The following is a 17,687-nucleotide window of genomic DNA, read 5'->3' as shown; positions in this document are numbered from 1 at the left end:
CATTCAAATATCAAGGAAGTTTGAAAATCGGGTTTACATCCAACTAAGTCTAATAATCTCAGGATATTATTGGAAGATCTTCGAAAACCCCATATATTTGAGCTAACCCCATTTTAAGTTTGGCAAAGACATTCAAAGGAAGGAGCTGGAATCTGCAAATTTTCTGTTTATTTTATTTTATTTAGTGATATAATAATTTAATGAAATTTTGGAATAAGAGATTTACTTTTCTGCTTAGATTAGGATGCATATCATATAGTTTCAATTTATGTAATATCATGATTATGTGATTCATGCATTATATTTCAAAATCACTATGGATGTACACGGATGGCACGTGCACCAACTCTTAGGGAGTTGATGAACTCGGTGGAGTCCATATTTATGGCCCTAGTCAGAATATGGACAAGACCCAGATTCAGCATTTTTCTACTAGTCACACCGAGCCTACACTCTTAGGCTATCTTCCAAAATTCACTGCATATCTTCAATTTTTACCAAATATTTTAGAATTAACTAAGTAAATTACAAGCATATTTACGGCCATAGTCGGAATATGTGGTAATCTTACCTTAGTTTAATTTTAAACTTGCATATTTTCCTGAAAAGATGTTTTCACAAAAAGACATTCATCCATTCAAATCATTTGCATCATGAAATCACCTGTATTTCTCAAACTTTTTCTCAAGAAAATTTCATTACAAGGAAATCGATTCCTCAAGAAACTCTGAAAATTTCCAAAGTTGGATTTTCCCAAGTCTAGTTTTTCACGATTTTCCTTGGAAAATGTTCTTTTCTTAAGATTCATTTTCAAAAGGAGTTTCTCATCATTCTCGAGAATCAAAATCGATTTTCAAATATTTCAAGGCTAAGATTCTCAGAATTTCAATTTCCTGAGTTTTGATTTTCCTTCTTCAAAGAGTTTTTCTATGAATTTTCAATCATTTTTCAAAGAAAATTTTCAAAGCTGGAGTTTTCCTGACAAACATTTTCTCTTTCAATGTTCAGCTTTTCTCAAGAATTCTCTCCATTTTCCCAGGATTTTCTCACATCCTCATAAACTTTCTTATGATTTTCAAATCCTTCTATCAGGGCTTCCTTGAGAAATTGATTTTCATCATTTGCCTTAGAAACATTTTCCAACTTCAAAGCATTTTCCAAGCATACATCATGTTTTCCAACTTGCATTTTACAAAATTTCATAGCATATGCCTGAATTCTCTGTGCATTTAGGATAGAATACGATTTTGATGATTTAACTAAGTCAAGCACACATTTGGTCCTTGGTTCGATTACCCCTGTTAAAGGCGGCAAGAACGGTTGAACCTCGTACCGACGGGTCGAGTCTCATTCCACGGAATATTTCCCGCTATTTTCAAAACGGAGGCGAGTATTTCAATACAATTTTCAAAACTCTGGTCAAGTTTGACTCACGGAAGGTTTCCCCTCTCTCCCGCAGGGAAGGAAAAAAAATTGCGACAATAACAGAGTCCTTCTCCCAAATCGACGTATTTGGGAGTAGTGCTTTTTTCTACCACTATTTGTGTTTCTGACACAACTCGGATAACCCCGTTTAAGGGCATGGGTATGAGTTTGGGCGAAGTTTCTGTTGAGAAACCTGTATTTTTAAATAGTATCACAAGACATGCGCAACATGCTGATATTGCGATAAATTAGATAAAGAGATATGTGGTGATCTCGTACTGTGCAAAGTGCACATTGTTGTTCAAGTGGTTTAAAGGACTTGAGCATGTCAAGTCAAACTAAATATTTGTTGCATCGAGTTGGGGATTCTTCTGAGAAACCAATACCCCTTTCATCATAGTCGTGCATTAAGACATACACGATATGTTTATACTACGATGACTGGATGAGAGGTTCATGTAACCTCGAAGCATGCAAATGGCACTTTGTTGAAATCAGTTACATCGTGATGTTTCGCCTTTATAAACAATATGCTCGTATTGGTTTAAAAGACCAAAGCATGACAAATTTAAACTAGAATGATTACACCATGTATTATGAGGATTTCTTTTGAGAAATCTAGACCCCTCTCATCGTGGTTGTACTTTTAAACAGGTACGTTGCATACTGCGATAAGTAGGATGAGAGGTCTATGATCACCTTAAACGTGCAATGGCACGTATTTTAAAACCTCATAATGGTGATGTTTTCACCCTCACAATAAGGTGACTCCTCTCATCGTGGTTGTACTTTTGAACAGGTACATTGTGTACTACGATGAGTAGGATGAGATGTTTATGTTTACCTCGAATGTGCAATGACACATGTTTGAAATCACCTAATGATGATGTTCTCGCCTTCACAGGCAAGATGCTCGAATGGGTGAAAGACCAGAGCATGTAGAATGGGTCGTCAGTTAAGCAACGCCTGACACACTCATTTGCCTTTTATTTCTGTCAAGGGAGAGGATAGATCGATACAAAAACTCTAATATATAGGTTGTTAACAATAACCCCATGGGCAAAGATCTGGCATTTTCAATCATTGGAGTTAGGGGAAAAGGACTACAAAAGTTAGCTCAACACTTCTGCAAAAGTTGGATGCATTCGTTGGTAAGTATGTCTTTGGGGAATCCTCTCTCGGTCAAAAGTCGTCTCCTTAGGAGCGGACTCAGCTAGCTATTCGGGTTATTGAAAATACATAGAATAATAGATGCCCGAACTAGTTTCAGTTGTTTCTATGATTCGTGTTAGCGCGTACCCGCAAGCCAGTTAATATCAAAACATAAGTTTGTTAATACTAGTTGTAGCATTTCGTGTACGCTGATAAACTGTTAATGTTAGTTGTAGCATTTCTCTGTGGTGATTGAATTGTTAATGCTAGTTGTAGTATTTCGTGTGCGTTGATAAACTGTTAATGCTAGTTGTAGCATTTTGTGTGCACTGATAAACTGTTAATGCTAGTTTTAGCATTTCTCTTGCGTTAATTAACTGTTGATGCTAGTAGTAGTTTTTCATTTGTTTAAACTGCTAAGCATAATAGAATTAAATGTAAGTACTTAATTCTGTTCTACATTGTTTCACTTGTGCACCTACCAGTTTTTTGTGAAACTGACACATTTTATGGGCACAGGTCATAATTAGGTTTGTACGGACTGTGATGACACGATGGGGTGATGAAATCAAGATGAGACTCTTTTCTTAACGTTTCGCTCCTGAGGACAGTTTGGTAATTTTGTATAAAGACTTTCTAGAAAACTCCTTTGTATAAATCTTAAATTATTATAAAGTGCATTTTAAAATCTATTTGGTTTATTAAATGTACGGAGCTTCAAATCTGTTGCGAAAGAAAGCTTGTGTTGTAATGCGCCCAAGGTTCATTGACTCGCTATTTCAAACACTATTTTTCCGTTGAATTTCTACTTAAGAACTCTGATAAATGAAAGATTTCAAAGCTTTCAGACTTTTCATAAAAAATTGCAAGTTCTGGATTTTGGGGCCTTACATTGCGCCCACACAGAAACAGATCCTAGTTAATATAGGTCCTGGACTGTGTCCAGATCTATATTAACTTGGATAAAATGAAACAGATCCAGTCTGATCCAATCCAGAAAAAGGCAAAAAAAGAGGCAGGTCATTTTTGAAAAATGCAATTTTTGGGCCAACCGTAATCCGAATTCGAAAAAATAGGCCGCCAACATGATGAGTATTATGAGGCGCACCTAACAGTATACATATCTGATTTTTGACTCCGAATTTCACCTAAATTTCACTCGATTTTTGCTTGAATTTAAATGTTAAAAATGAAAAAGGTTTAAAATATAATTGACTCAAGTAGGTCTTGTCAGTGGGCTCTGGGCCACGCCCAAACCCAACTGACGTCACCTATATCTAATATATTTTCATGATTTTTATTGATTTAATTAAATATATAATATAAAAAATATTTTTTTTGAATTTAAAAATCATGAAAAAATACACAATATTACATAATTGTTAGTCAGAGACAAAACAAGTGTCAATATGACACTCATAAACTTGGCAATCTATACTGTCAAGAAGATATAGGTGCACATATAACTCACCCCAACAACTAACACTCACTCCCAACACTGAGGTGCACAAAACTCACCTAAAAAAGACTGAATAATAATAATGAATATATCGAATAGAAAATTGATAGACTAAACTATAGCCCAGTGTTGTGAAAAGTGTTAAGTCATAGCGAGGTGCTCCACCAAAAACCGAGGCAAGGCGTAAGCCTCGAGGCGCAAAGCGTAAGCCTCAAAAAGTTTTTTTTTTTTAAACTTTAAAAAAATTATAAAAAAAATATCTAAAAATACAAATAAATAAAGAAATGCTTTATTGATGAAATAACAACCAATAAGAAATAGAAAATCTCAAATAAGTACTAAAAAATATGAGATTAACATATAAAAGTAACTAAAAACTGAATATATAATTGGAAAATATATGAGATTAACCAAAAAAAGTTAAAATATACTAAGAAACTTATTACATAACTGAAATAACTGAAAAATATATGAGATTAACCTACAAAAGTTAAACTATATGAGATTATTCTAAAAAATATGAGATTAACATATAAAAGTAACTAAAAAAATGATTACATAACTGGAAAATATAAAAGATTAACCAATAAAAGAAAAAATATACTAAGAAACCATTTACATAATTGGAAAATATATAAGATTAACCAACAAAAGTTAAAATATATGGGATTATTCTAAAAAATATGAGATTAACATATAAAAGTAACTAAAAATTGATTATATAATTGGAAAATATATGAGATTAAGCAAAAAAGTTAAAATATACTAAGAAACTGATTACATAACTAAAATGATTGAAAAATATATGAGATTAACCTACAAAAGTTAAAATATATGAGATTATTCTAAAAAATATGAGATTAACATATAAAAGTAACTAAAAACTGATTAAATAACTGAAAAATATATGAGATTTGATGAGTTGTGGAGCCTGATTCAGAGTTTTTTGCCCTTGCAGAAAAGGGGGTTCGGGGGCTCCCTCCGGCGTGGATCCCGACTTGTTTAGGTTTAGGGCTGATTTTTTTTCTTAGGCTTAAGTTTGAGACCCAGTTTCTTATGGATCAGACCCGACTTGTTTAGGTTTATGGATGTCGCACTTGCCTTGTATAAATTCTTTCTTTTCTTTCTCTCTTGTAACTGTCGAAAAAGAACAATAAAGTTTTTCCTCTGAGCGGCCGTGGTTTTTTTACTCTCTTAGATTTGAGGGGAGGTTTTTCCACGTAAATCTGTGTGTTCTTGCTGTGTTTGGTTTGATCATTCTTGTTTATTGTTTCCTTTGGTTGTTTCTTGCTCGCAGTTTTCGTAACAAGATTAACCAATAAAAGTTAAAATATACTAAGAAACTGATTACATAACTGAAAAACATATGAGATTAACCTACAAAAGTTAAAATATATGAGATTATTCTAAAAAATATGAGATTAACATATAAAAGTAACTAAAAAATTGATTACATAACTGGAAAATATATGAGATTAACCAACAAAAGTTAAAATATAGTAATATAATAAGAAACTAATTACATAACTGAAATAACGGGAAAATATATGAGATTAACCTACAAAAATATTTTTGATTATGTCTCAGAAGTCTTGTTGTAAAAAAAAAAATTTGTGCCTCAGGCTTGCGCTTTGAGGCATAGAGGGCCACGCCTCAAGACGAGGCGCGTTTTTGATAACACTGTTATAGCCAAAAGAAAGCGACAAGAAAAAACTCGAAAAACACTTTCAAAAAGAGGTTATAAACTGTTAGGATCCGAACTCCCACGGATAACGATCCTACAAATTTTAGCGAGCTGAACGTGAGGCAGAACTCCAAAGAGAGGTGCGCACAATGAGCAGGAGTGACATGTATCATTGGAGGAGAGAGAGTCATCTCTCCTGGTCAACTATGTCGAGAAAATGCCTTATTATCATTCTTTGTAATACCCTAACATGTAGCCTTGTGTACATATTTCTCGACCTAAGGGTATTACTGTACATTAGCCCTTTTCTCTACCCCACTAATCCTTGTCTTGTAGTGGGCTTTATGGGGGTCGGCCCCTTATATATTTATAACACTTAGTTGCTTAACTAATGAAATACGTTAAGAGGCTTCTCTCATTCTTCTCTTTCTCTTGTTCTTGCATCTTCATCTTCATGTTTCCACATGGTATTAGAGCCACTTAGGGAACAAGGGACTGCTAATTGAAGAGGCTGGTGAAGCAGACAATTTCATTTTGGTGCACCTCGGTTTGCATGCTCGAGTGATGATGTTAGAATCAGCTATGAGTTTTTTTTATCGATTGAGGTGTGGATTTGTTAGCCCTCACTTTTAGAAGATTTTCTAAGCAAAAATTTTGTCAATCTATTGAGTTGTTGATTTTTTATTGATTTTTCTGTGATTTCTGGATATTGAGGTATTGCATGTCCAGATTTGGGATTTTTGTTCATTGCGATTCAATTAGTGGGTGTTTGGGTCTTGAATGAGTCTTACTTTGGTCATTTTGGTATATGCTAGCAGTCAGATGTGATTCGGGTGAATATATTCACATTTGGTAGAGTTTTTGTGATGATTGTGAAGGGCTCTAGGGGCGGTAACCTGGATTTGAGTTAGTATTGTTATTTACATTGAGAGATAAGTGCAACTGAGAGTATCAGTGGTCTGAATATCATTGTATATGATATTTGTGCTAGTGTGGTTATGATATCCACAGTTTGGCTATGAATATGCTGATGGTAACCTGGATTTGGCTTGGTGCTTGTATCGACATTGAGAGATAAGTGCAGTCAGTGTATCGGTGGTCTGAATATCATTGTATATGATATTTGTGGTAGTGTGTTAATATATATATATATATATATATATATATATATATAAAAAAATCTTTTGTAATGCCCACTACGGGCAAATTAGTCTTTTCACTTGTAAATACACATGTCCATTAGGGACCATTTATTGTTTTATTTATTTTTTATTTAGCATTTGAATGGGCCCTCAAAAGCGCGGTTGGGACCCTCTCCAAAGGTCACAAATGTGACTGTTGGAGGGGCTCCAATAACTCTATGGGAGTCCCTTTGCTTCCATTAGTTGTATAAATAAGGGGTCTTGCCCTAATATTTAGTAATGCTTGTTGAAGCATTTTCAATAAGAGATTCTTTATATTTTTAAGCTCTCTCTCTCTCTCATATTGTCTGTGTTTGTCACTTGCCCCTTTGTGACTTATTGTATTTTGCCCATTAGTGTTTCATTATATGGTATAAGAACCACTAGGTATTGGAAGCACTCTTAGGACTACTCTCTCTTATGTTTGAGTGGTATTGAGATTCATATCCTTGTTCTTTTTTAACTCTTTTCACAATGGCCGACAGAGATGCAAAATCCAACCTTTCATTCAAATTAAATGGGGCCAACTATAAAATGTGGGTGGCCGCTATGGAAAACAACTTCAAAGGTAAGAAACTTTGGGGATACGTATGTGTGTAATATCGTATGCTTTTACAATTAGTTAAATTTAGAGATTTTTGAGATTTTGGCTAAGTGTTGTACAAAAATCGATAAATCCTTGATTTTAGGTGGCATCAATTGAGTTTGGGTTTGCCCAGATCTCATTAACAAGACCTAAATGAGCCAAACAAGATATGATAAAAACTTTTATTTTTTACCTTTAAAATCACGCAAAATTTGAGCAAAATTCAAGTAAAATTCGAAGGTGAAATTCAAGTTATACATCATTAGATGCGCCTCAAAATGTTGAATTCAACAATATTTTATTTTCCTAAATTCAGGCTACGGTTAGCCTAAAAATCACATTTTTTTAAAAAAGTCCTGTCTCGATGGGATCGAGTCTGGGTTGGATTAGACTGGATCCGATCCGTATGATCTAAGTTAATATAGATCTGGACTTAGCCCAAGACCCATATTAATTAGGATTTGATCAAGTTCAAGATCCATATGGATATAGATTTGGATCTTAGATCTGGATCTAGATCCAAATTTCAAGTCTAACAAAATTAAAGCTTTAAATTCAGTATAAAGGTTTAAATTAAAAAAATTTAAAGTTAAAAAGACTCCCAAAGGGATAAGGCACCCTCTGGAATTTTTTGAATATTTATTAGTTAATAAATAATTAATAATTAATTAAATTAATATTAAAAATAATTAAATTTTGAATTTCAGATAGATAGTTACCAAATAGTGGGGTCTTTAGAAGAGCCCCATTTGGTTGAATAAAAAAAAGGTAAGTAAATTAGAAAGAGGATGAAGTTTGAAAAGTCAACAAAAAAGTTTTAAGAAAAATTAGGAAAGGAGGTTGGAGATAGTGTCCCATATGGGAAAGCTCTATCTCCAGCACATATGGGAAAACCCTAGAGGGGCGTCACTCTCTAGAGGCTCCTCTCTAATATAAAACCTAAAAAAAAAAGAGAGGGAGAGAGAGAGATATGGGAAAATTGTGGGAGAGAAAGAAAGAAAAGAAAGTCTTCTTCCTCTCCGGTCATCCGATATTTTTCGGATTTTTTCAAACTCCAAAAAAAGGTATGGGTTCCTCTCTTGATTCGAATGGAGAAAAATAGTCTAAATCATATTTATGTGGGGTTTTTAGATAGAAACCATGAATCTGATTTTGTTTGTGCATATTAAATTGATGTGCGAGGGTGGGAGCCATGGAGTTCGATGTATGCATGACTTGTGTTATGTATTTCAGATTTAAACTTTTGATTTCATGACAAGATCATGCTTTATACATGAATATGCGCGCACACACACACACATACATACGTGTGTGTGTCAATGCACATGTATATACATATATAAGATTCAGTTCATGTGAATCTCAGCCATAGTTTGGGCCAGATTTGCCCCAAACTGATCCTGCCATTGTATCTTATATATATATATATATATATATATATATATATATATATATATATATATATATATATATATATATATATATAAATGAGTGGGGGAATTCAGCCAGGATTACCCTTAACCTAGGACGGACTGGTTTAGATCAGTGTCACAGGCTTAACAAACCGAGTCTAATTGTATTAGCGTGTAAAATCAATTGGTTTCGTAGTTTGAGAATTTTGTTGATCCCAAGTACTAAGAGTAAGCCAATAATGATGTTATGATGATTAACAACGGATTAGCACTCTATTTGTGTATTTATTGTGTACGTTTAAAGCTTCTAATCTCAAGGATTTTTTATCAAGGGAATATGTTAAGACTTAAGAAAAAAGAATTTATTATGGCAAAGGCTAAGGAAAAAATCAAAAAAGAAACTCTGAACTTCTTGTGGTTTTTCTAACCATGACCTCCTTAAATGCATTACCCATTCCTAGGAGTGGAAACTAGCACACGAAAGGTTGGATTCGATATCATTCAGCAAGATTTTCATCATATTCCTTACATTACTTCTCACCTAGAGCATTATACAAAAATCCAGCTCTCTAATGCTACTTTTGACCCTAAAAAGTGAGAATTGCCTTCTATGGATTGTTAATGGTTGTAAAATGGGGCATTGACCTAAATTCAAAAATCAAAGCCATTCATATCTCAAATTTAAAGATGAAAATGTTATCATCTTTTCCAAAATCACCAATGGTTGTGTCAATCTTAGAATTACTTGAGACCGGAGAGGTTCAATCCTTTTCCAACCAAGTACTAGCAAAGGTGGCTTCCCTATCTTTTTCAAAAAAAATACCAACTTAATAGTAATAATTTTCATTGTAGTAAGAAAATGTTTATTTTTTTCTTCTTGAATTTCCATCTCATCCAAAAAAGCTCCAAATAAGGTTTTAAGCATGTCATGGAAATAGAAAAAGTGCACTTGAGATTGCATGGTCTCAAGCAACATGGTCAAGGCCTGTCCAGCTTTGTTAGGGGCTAGAAATGGCGCAAAAAAATGTAGGATTTTAGTATCATACACCAAAACTGTTACTCCAACCTTGTGAAAAATGGATTTCAGAAAAGAGATTTCAAACCTAGAGGCACGTTCTTGAGATCGCTATCTTTAGAACTTCAATCGCCCCACTCCGGGAATTCCGAAGATGCGAAAAGGGTTTTGTTACGACTGAGTTCCCAGGATACAACTAGGCTTGAACCTCAAGAGAGTCACTGTTTTGCAAGGACAGATGATCTCTACCACACTTTTACTCAGCAAGCCAAATTGAGAAGAAGGAAGAAGAAGATTGGAGAGTCAGAAAATTCTTGTTTTTCAAAAGACGAAAATAGAAGATATTTATAGACTTTTAGAGAGGCCAAAACGTTTTGCAATAAATGAGATTAATGGCCATAAATCTGACGGTTTGAAAATAGGACGAAAAGGTACCTGAACGGTCACCCACCTTTGACTGTCAATCAAAGGCCTTCAAAACCGTCCAACAGTCACAAAGCGCCATAAACTCAATATAAATGCTATTAAAACCTTTCAATCAGCCAAATTTCTTAAAACCGAAAATCCAAAACGGACATTTGCGCATCATATGCACCTCGCACCGCTGCAAAGTGCAAAGTGCAAAGTGCAAAGTGCAAAGTGCAAAGTGCAAAGTGCAAAGTGCAAAGTGCAAAGTGCGCCATCAAAACGCCACATTGCGCCTCAAGCGCCCTTGCGCGCGCGAACGGCGCGTCCGTTGTTGCACGATGCGCAGCAACGTCCGCAAGCCACCCCAAGACACAAGGCTTACCAAAGTAAAGAATAGAGAACAAAGCCTGTATTTGAACCACTCGAAAAATTGATTTCTCTTAGATATGGGACTAAACCTTTTAAAGCACTTTTGGTGGAAAGAAAACACCAATTTTAAAACTTTCCTAACAAAAACTCCATAATCGTGTAGCAAGAACTTGAATACCTTGTATCGTGGTCCATGCTTGGTTGGCATCGACCATAGGCTAAAACCAACCCATAGGACATGTTCGGGATGGTACTATTATTTTCATGTGTTCCTTGTATTATGGTCCATGCTTGCTTGGCATCGACCATAGGCTAAAACCAACCCATAGGACATGTTCGGGATGGTACTATTATTTTCATGGATTGAAGTTTAGTCCAGTATGTCAATTTCACTTGGCCTTGATTATATCTATGCAATCTAAACCTGTGACCTATTTACACCAAACAAAATCTTACATCTTATTGGGGACGTTCAAGACTATCCCAAACATATCCATGGGATAAGTTAGACCAACTATATAGTATATACACATGCACACATGCTTTTGAAATCAATGTTATAGCCAACAATACAAATGCTAGACGCCCAAGCAACAAAAACAATCAGTAAAGTTTCGAAATTATACAAAATCAGGAAAAACCATGTGATGGCCTAAATGTGAAATAAAAGGATAGATTACACCGATAAAGAATTTCATACCTATGAGTATGAACCTCAAGTGGTACTTCATCTAATGAGTGAGGAATCATTTTTTGTTTTCTGTCTACAAACTGGTAAATTAAATTCTATCTAGTTAGATCCACAAAAAAATATTTATCAGACTTGAGAAGCATATCTAACAAATGATCATGCAACTTGCACATTAATTGTCGAAACAACAATGGAGAAGACCAACACATGTTTGTATTCTGTTCTATTCTATCACCAAGATTTCCAGATATTCACAAAGAAAATTCACATAGAGACAGACATGGATACGGGACATGGCACAGACATGCTCGGGACACATGGTTTTTGTAAAAAGAAAAGGCTAGGACATAGCCATACATAAACCGATGCATTCATAAACATACAATCAAATATTGAAAAGTCACAATCTAAAGCAATAAAGCAAGAATATACTCTCAAGTATAAATATTGAATAACAATTATAAGACGTCCATTATGATTAATCAACATTAAAACAAATCCAAGTTCGAACTCAAAATATACGGTCAATGGAATTTTTAAGAAAAGACAAAAACAGACCGAAATAAAGGATAAAGATCATAAGAAAATATAGATGAACTTAGGGCATGGTCACGTTTGGTTGTGTCCAAGAGCATTGTGGATGTCTGTCAGCCATGTCAATGTTGTGTTGAACCATATAGGCACACATGCTCAGTGAAATGTCTTGGAACATAAATATCAAGACAATTGAATCTGAGTTGGCATCTAGGGTGCAAATTTTGCTATATGTGCTGTGTGGAAGAAGAAGATAAGGCAGCCAATACTTGGCCCCAAAGTCATCCCACTTAGGTGGGAGGCAGCACCTAAAACATTATTTACACAATACATCCTAATTAGGGAAGTACGGTTTATATATATATATATATATATATATATATATATATATATATATATATATATATATATATATATATATATATATATAATTTTTATGTTTTAACAAATAACAACACTAACACTAATGAAATAAAAAACAATTATCATAATATCATCAAATCAATTAGTCATTATGCATGCAATAAATCAAATTAACAATCTTCAATTCTATTCTACATAAAAACTAACACCACAATTAAATCAACCTAACTATTTTATAGAAACAATCAAATAAGTAAAGCAAAAAAGAAATAAATTATACAGTATACTAATCAAAGAAGCAAACAATGCATAATTACATACCCAAAGTATACCTACACAATCTATATGATGATGAGGTAATAGATCTTAATAATTTTTTGCTTCATCATCAAATGCATCATAAAAATGAAGACTGAGCTCAAATAAATCCATGTTTGTAATGTTGAAATCATGCTCTCCCTCTAAGTCATACTCTTCTGAGTTTATATCTCAGAATTTGGATGATCCTTGTCTGTATTACAAACTCAAATTGAAAATGTTAAATACAAGTATATTTAAATGAAAAAACTAAGAAATAGTCAAATAACTAAGAGAGCAATTAGTACCTTTATTCATCATTGGTTGACGAAAGTAGTCAAAGATTAGAATGAACATATACTAAATTATTTGCACGCTTGCTAGCGAGTTTGTTTCTCTTTGTGTTGTGAATTTGAGAATATGTGCTCCAATTTCTTTCACAACAAGATGAACTAGCAGGCTGAGATAACAATCTCAATGCAAGACGTTGAATAAGAGGTATTTCTGATCCAAATATTGACCACCATATGATAGGATCTATATTCTCCTCCTATCTCGCTAGTAATGCATGTCCATATAATCTCAAAAATGCAAAATTTTCACACTCTTGTGTGACTTGATTTAGAATATATGATTCTGGATAAAGTCTTATCATACACATATTTCTATGCCTTGATAACTCTGAGTCTAAATTTGGAGGGACACGACCAATACCACATTCCTGCCACTTTTTTGTATTATATTTTGAATTAAGAGAATATGTCATGCAATGCAAATGGGTGTTGCTCTTATTTATCTTCTAACTAAAATTGAATGGATATGATTAAAAAAATTTGAATCATCTAATGCAGGATTTTTTCCTTCATACTTGAAAACTACAATTTATATTTTTTCAATCATATTATCCCACATTTCATAAACTTTGTAAAACATGGGCTCATCCTTATCAACTTCTCTCAACATTTTCCAAATAGGTTGCGTAAATTGAAAGAAGTATACGACTCTGTCCCAAAACTCATCATCAACAATGAATTTCTTAATTTCTTAAGCCTTGACAACATCATCAACACGATAGAATGCCAAATTCTCATTAGGCACCTATGTCACATGGGTGCGAGGGTGCGGCACTTTCAAAAAACTTGGGTGCAGAGGTGTAGCAAAAATATAAAAAATTTTATATATATATATATATATATATATATATATATATATATATATATAATTTTTAAGTTTTAACAGTTAACAACAGTAACTCTAATGAAATAAAAAACAATTATCATAATAGCATTCATCATGCATGCAATAAATTAAATTAACAATCTATAATTCTATTCTACATTAATGATATGATACAATCATCTCTCAAAGTACATCCATGCAGTTGCAAGGACTTTATTAGCATGTATGACTAACATAAGTTCCTTTCATTTTTGTCTGAAAGCATGTCTTGGCGGTTGCTAGCCACAACAATGTACAGTAGACATAAACGTTATTATCATCAGTCTACATGCACTTCTATTAAAAAAGAGGACCATAAGCACGCTAACATTTGTGTATAATCAAGCATTTCATGAATGTGATACACTCCTGCATTTTCTAAGACTATCTAGTATCAAGCTGGCTGAAAATCAGTAAGATGGCACCAGCTGAAAGGTGCTTCAAAGTTGCAGCTTTTATTTGCTCAAACTATGTCAAAGCCACTTTTTCACAAATATCAATATTACGCTCTTGGGCAAATCTATCATGAGAGGACTATTGCCTCATGTAGAACGCTCAACATTCCTAGCTACAACAGTATGCAAAGCAGATGAATATGATAATATCAGCAGTCCACGTGCACTTTTAAAGGTCCATAAGCATGCTAATGTTTATGTATAAACAAGTGTATCATAAATGTGACACATTCTAGCATTTTTTGGGACTATCCAGTACCAGATTGGCTGGAAATTAGTAAGATGGCACCAACAGAATGATGTTTCAAAAGGGTGTTATTTTTTTGGTCAATCTAAGTCAAAGTAACCTTTTCAAAACAAATAGTATCATGCTCATGATACCGTTCACTTCAAGTGCTTTTGAAGGTTTTTTAGAAAATCTATCTTGAGAGGTTATTTCCCCATCCAGAACATTTATCACTCTGGCAAATTTGATCTAGCGCACTGCCTTGTAAGCCCCACTATTTTTTCTGAAGAATTTTAAATGATATATACTTCATTGTTGGAAAATTCCTTGTTCGGCACGAGCATTGCCCATGAATCTGGCAAATTATCGCCTTCTGAGGCTCTGAATCGCGTAGATTCGCTCTACGAGGCGATTCGGGGCAAACCGCGAGGAATCAAACCCCAATATTTGTAGATTTGACTTATATTATATTCATTTGGGTTCGCTCCAAATTTGGAGCCTAAACGAGAAAAATTTCTCGTTATTTCTTTGAGATTGCTGAAAAAGGGTATATCGGTAATTTTGAGTTATACCGAGGCCCAATTTCATTGAAATTGGGAAATTAAACATACTTTATTATAATTTAAACTTTAATTCATGAGATGTAATTTAAAATTTTGGTTTTTAAATTAATTTAATCATGTTCATTTAAATAATGAAGTGAATTGGGTTTTTCATAAAGCGAATTGCAATTTTCGTAAAATCTAAAAGTATATTGTAAAACATAAAAGTGGGTTTTCAAAATATTTTGTATGGAGGATTGTCTTGGGCATTTTTAAAAGTGGTTGGCATGGGCTCCACCTCAGCCCATGCCATTTTGAGGAGTTATGAAAATAAATTTACAAAAAAAAAAACTCCTTTTAATAGGCAATTTTGAAAAGTTTGTAAAAAACCAAAAGTTGAGGCCTTGTTTTGGGATTTCAAAAAGTGGGTGGGCATAGGCCCACGACTTTTTGGGCTGGAATCCCCCTAGGGGGTAGCCCCTAACCCCCCCCCCCCCCCCCCCCCCATTTATTTAAAAAAAAAAAAAAGTTTTGAATTTGAAAAAAACGTATATTTTGGCTTGAGGGTTGGCTTTGAAAAGTCAAAGCCAACCACTCCCCTTGATTCAAGGGGAGTGGTTGGGGGCCAGCCCCTTGACCCTCCCATTTGACCCCATAGGATCTAGAGAGGGTATTATGGAGGACCCTCCATCCCCCTTTTTCCTCTCCCCACCCTCCATCTCTACCTACCCCACCCTCTTTCTATTTAACCAAGAGAAAGAGAGGAGAGAGAAAGAGCTGACCCCTTTCTCTTTCCCTCTCTCTTTCTTCCCTTCCTCTCTTCTCCCTTCCTCCCTCACGTAGCAGACTGGTGGCTCCCCTCCAGCTGAGAAGCAGCTCCTCCTTCCCAAGGTGAGTAAAAACTTTACTCTTTACATTTCGTTTCTAATTGTTTGAGCATGGGTTACATGCCCTTGGACGAACCGGGATGCACTTGCAAAGTGCATACCGGATCGTCATGGCTTCGAGCCATTGTATGCTCGACGGAAAAGCACGAGTTTCCATGTTTCTATTTGATGTTATACACGTTCTATTAGGCCTGAATTACATTTTGTTGCAAAAAAAAAAACGCTACTTTTTCTCGTTTTTTTTGGGTTGACAGGGAACCCTCCGGTAAAACGAGCATATCTCCCTGGATATGCGTCGGATCGGAAAGTTCTTGGGCATTTCGGAAAGCTCAGACGAAGCTGCACCACTTTGTAGTTGTCTACTTTGGATGATTCGGCATGGAGGGCTGACGAAAAACCTCGTCTTTAGCTGACAGGTTTCTGCATCAGCAACCCAGGAACGTCCCGAGGGATGCCTGGTTCTTCGGCGATATCTCCTGGACCGTATATCAGAACGGGAATATCTTGGTTGATTTTGAGAGCTGACAAAACTCTCTATGAGTTCCGTGTTTAGCATTTTGGCCGGAGCAGCCTGTAGACTGCCGGAAACCGGCAGCCTTTCGGCTGCACATTTTGGAATATATATAGTTATATATATATATATATAAGTATATATTTTGGGGTGTTCGGGTTGCGTGGGAAGGGCTACAGCCCTGGTTCGAATCTCTACAAGACTCGAACCAGGGGGCTGCGTAGCCCGTTCTTTCCCCCTTCCTTGGTCCGCCAAATGGCAGCACGGAACTGGGTGCCCTTGGCACCCGGGTTTTTTTTTTTTTTCTCCTTGGTGCACCCACTTGGTGGGGTGCCGGCCAATGTATGGCCTGGTCTGGACCCACGGTAGGGTCAGACCAGGAGCCACAGACCTTAGGTCTGTGGCTGGCCATTAGTCTGTGGCCTTGTACAGTCTGGACCTGCATGGTCCAGACCATGAAGGCTGGTCGGCACCGACCTGCAGGGTGACAGCACCATTGGCGCACCTTTGGGTGCGGGTGCAGCCTGGTCTGGACTCTTCTAGGAGACCAACCAAGAGCCTGGGCTCAGCACACGCCCAGTGTGCTGCCCTGCCCCTTCTTGGGTTCGGTAGGGACTGGTCCCATAGGGCCCAGACCCCGCCCCCATGTTGGCCCGCCTAGTCGGGTGTTCTGGGCTAGCCACACCCCACGCGGGTGTGGGCTTAGCCCAGCACCCTGGTCCGAACCCCCTGGGTTCAAACTAGGGGCCCTCCTGTTAACCTAGCTGGGTCTGGTCCTTGTTGGACTAGACCTACAGGGTGGACTAGGCCCAGCCCTTTTGGGCCTAGCATCGCCGGAGCCACTGTGGGACTCCCTTGTTGTTTCGCCGGGTGCGGGAGCACCCGGGTGAGCTCAGTACCTGCGAAACCAGTGCCGCAGCCCAGCAGCACTTGGTCTGCACGTAGGGTGCAGACCAAGACGGTTGTGGGCCCAGTGGCCCGTCAGTGGCAGGCCCTACATAGGCCTTGCCTCTTTTTCCCTTTGCGCCAAGACCGGCGTCAAGCGCTAAGGCAATCGGTAGCTTCGCTACCTTTGGGCAGCCTTGAGCTGGACCCGGGCTCCTGTTCGGAGTTGTTAGCAGACTCGGTACGGGTGCCCGTGTCACCCATGAAGTTCCCGCGAAGGTCCGATGGCAGCACCCGTTTCTCGCGTCGCCGCCAAGCGAAACTAGTTTGTTAAGGGGATAATGTTTATTGTCGTGGCGGTCGCATGCTTCGCATGCTCACACCCCA

The sequence above is a fragment of the Nuphar pumila genome, chromosome 16, assembly GCF_984573655.1.
Source record: "Nuphar pumila chromosome 16, dmNupPumi1.hap1.1, whole genome shotgun sequence".
Taxonomy (NCBI): domain Eukaryota; kingdom Viridiplantae; phylum Streptophyta; class Magnoliopsida; order Nymphaeales; family Nymphaeaceae; genus Nuphar; species Nuphar pumila.
The sequence above is the reverse complement of the archived record's forward strand: the minus strand, read 5'-3'. Positions refer to the sequence as shown.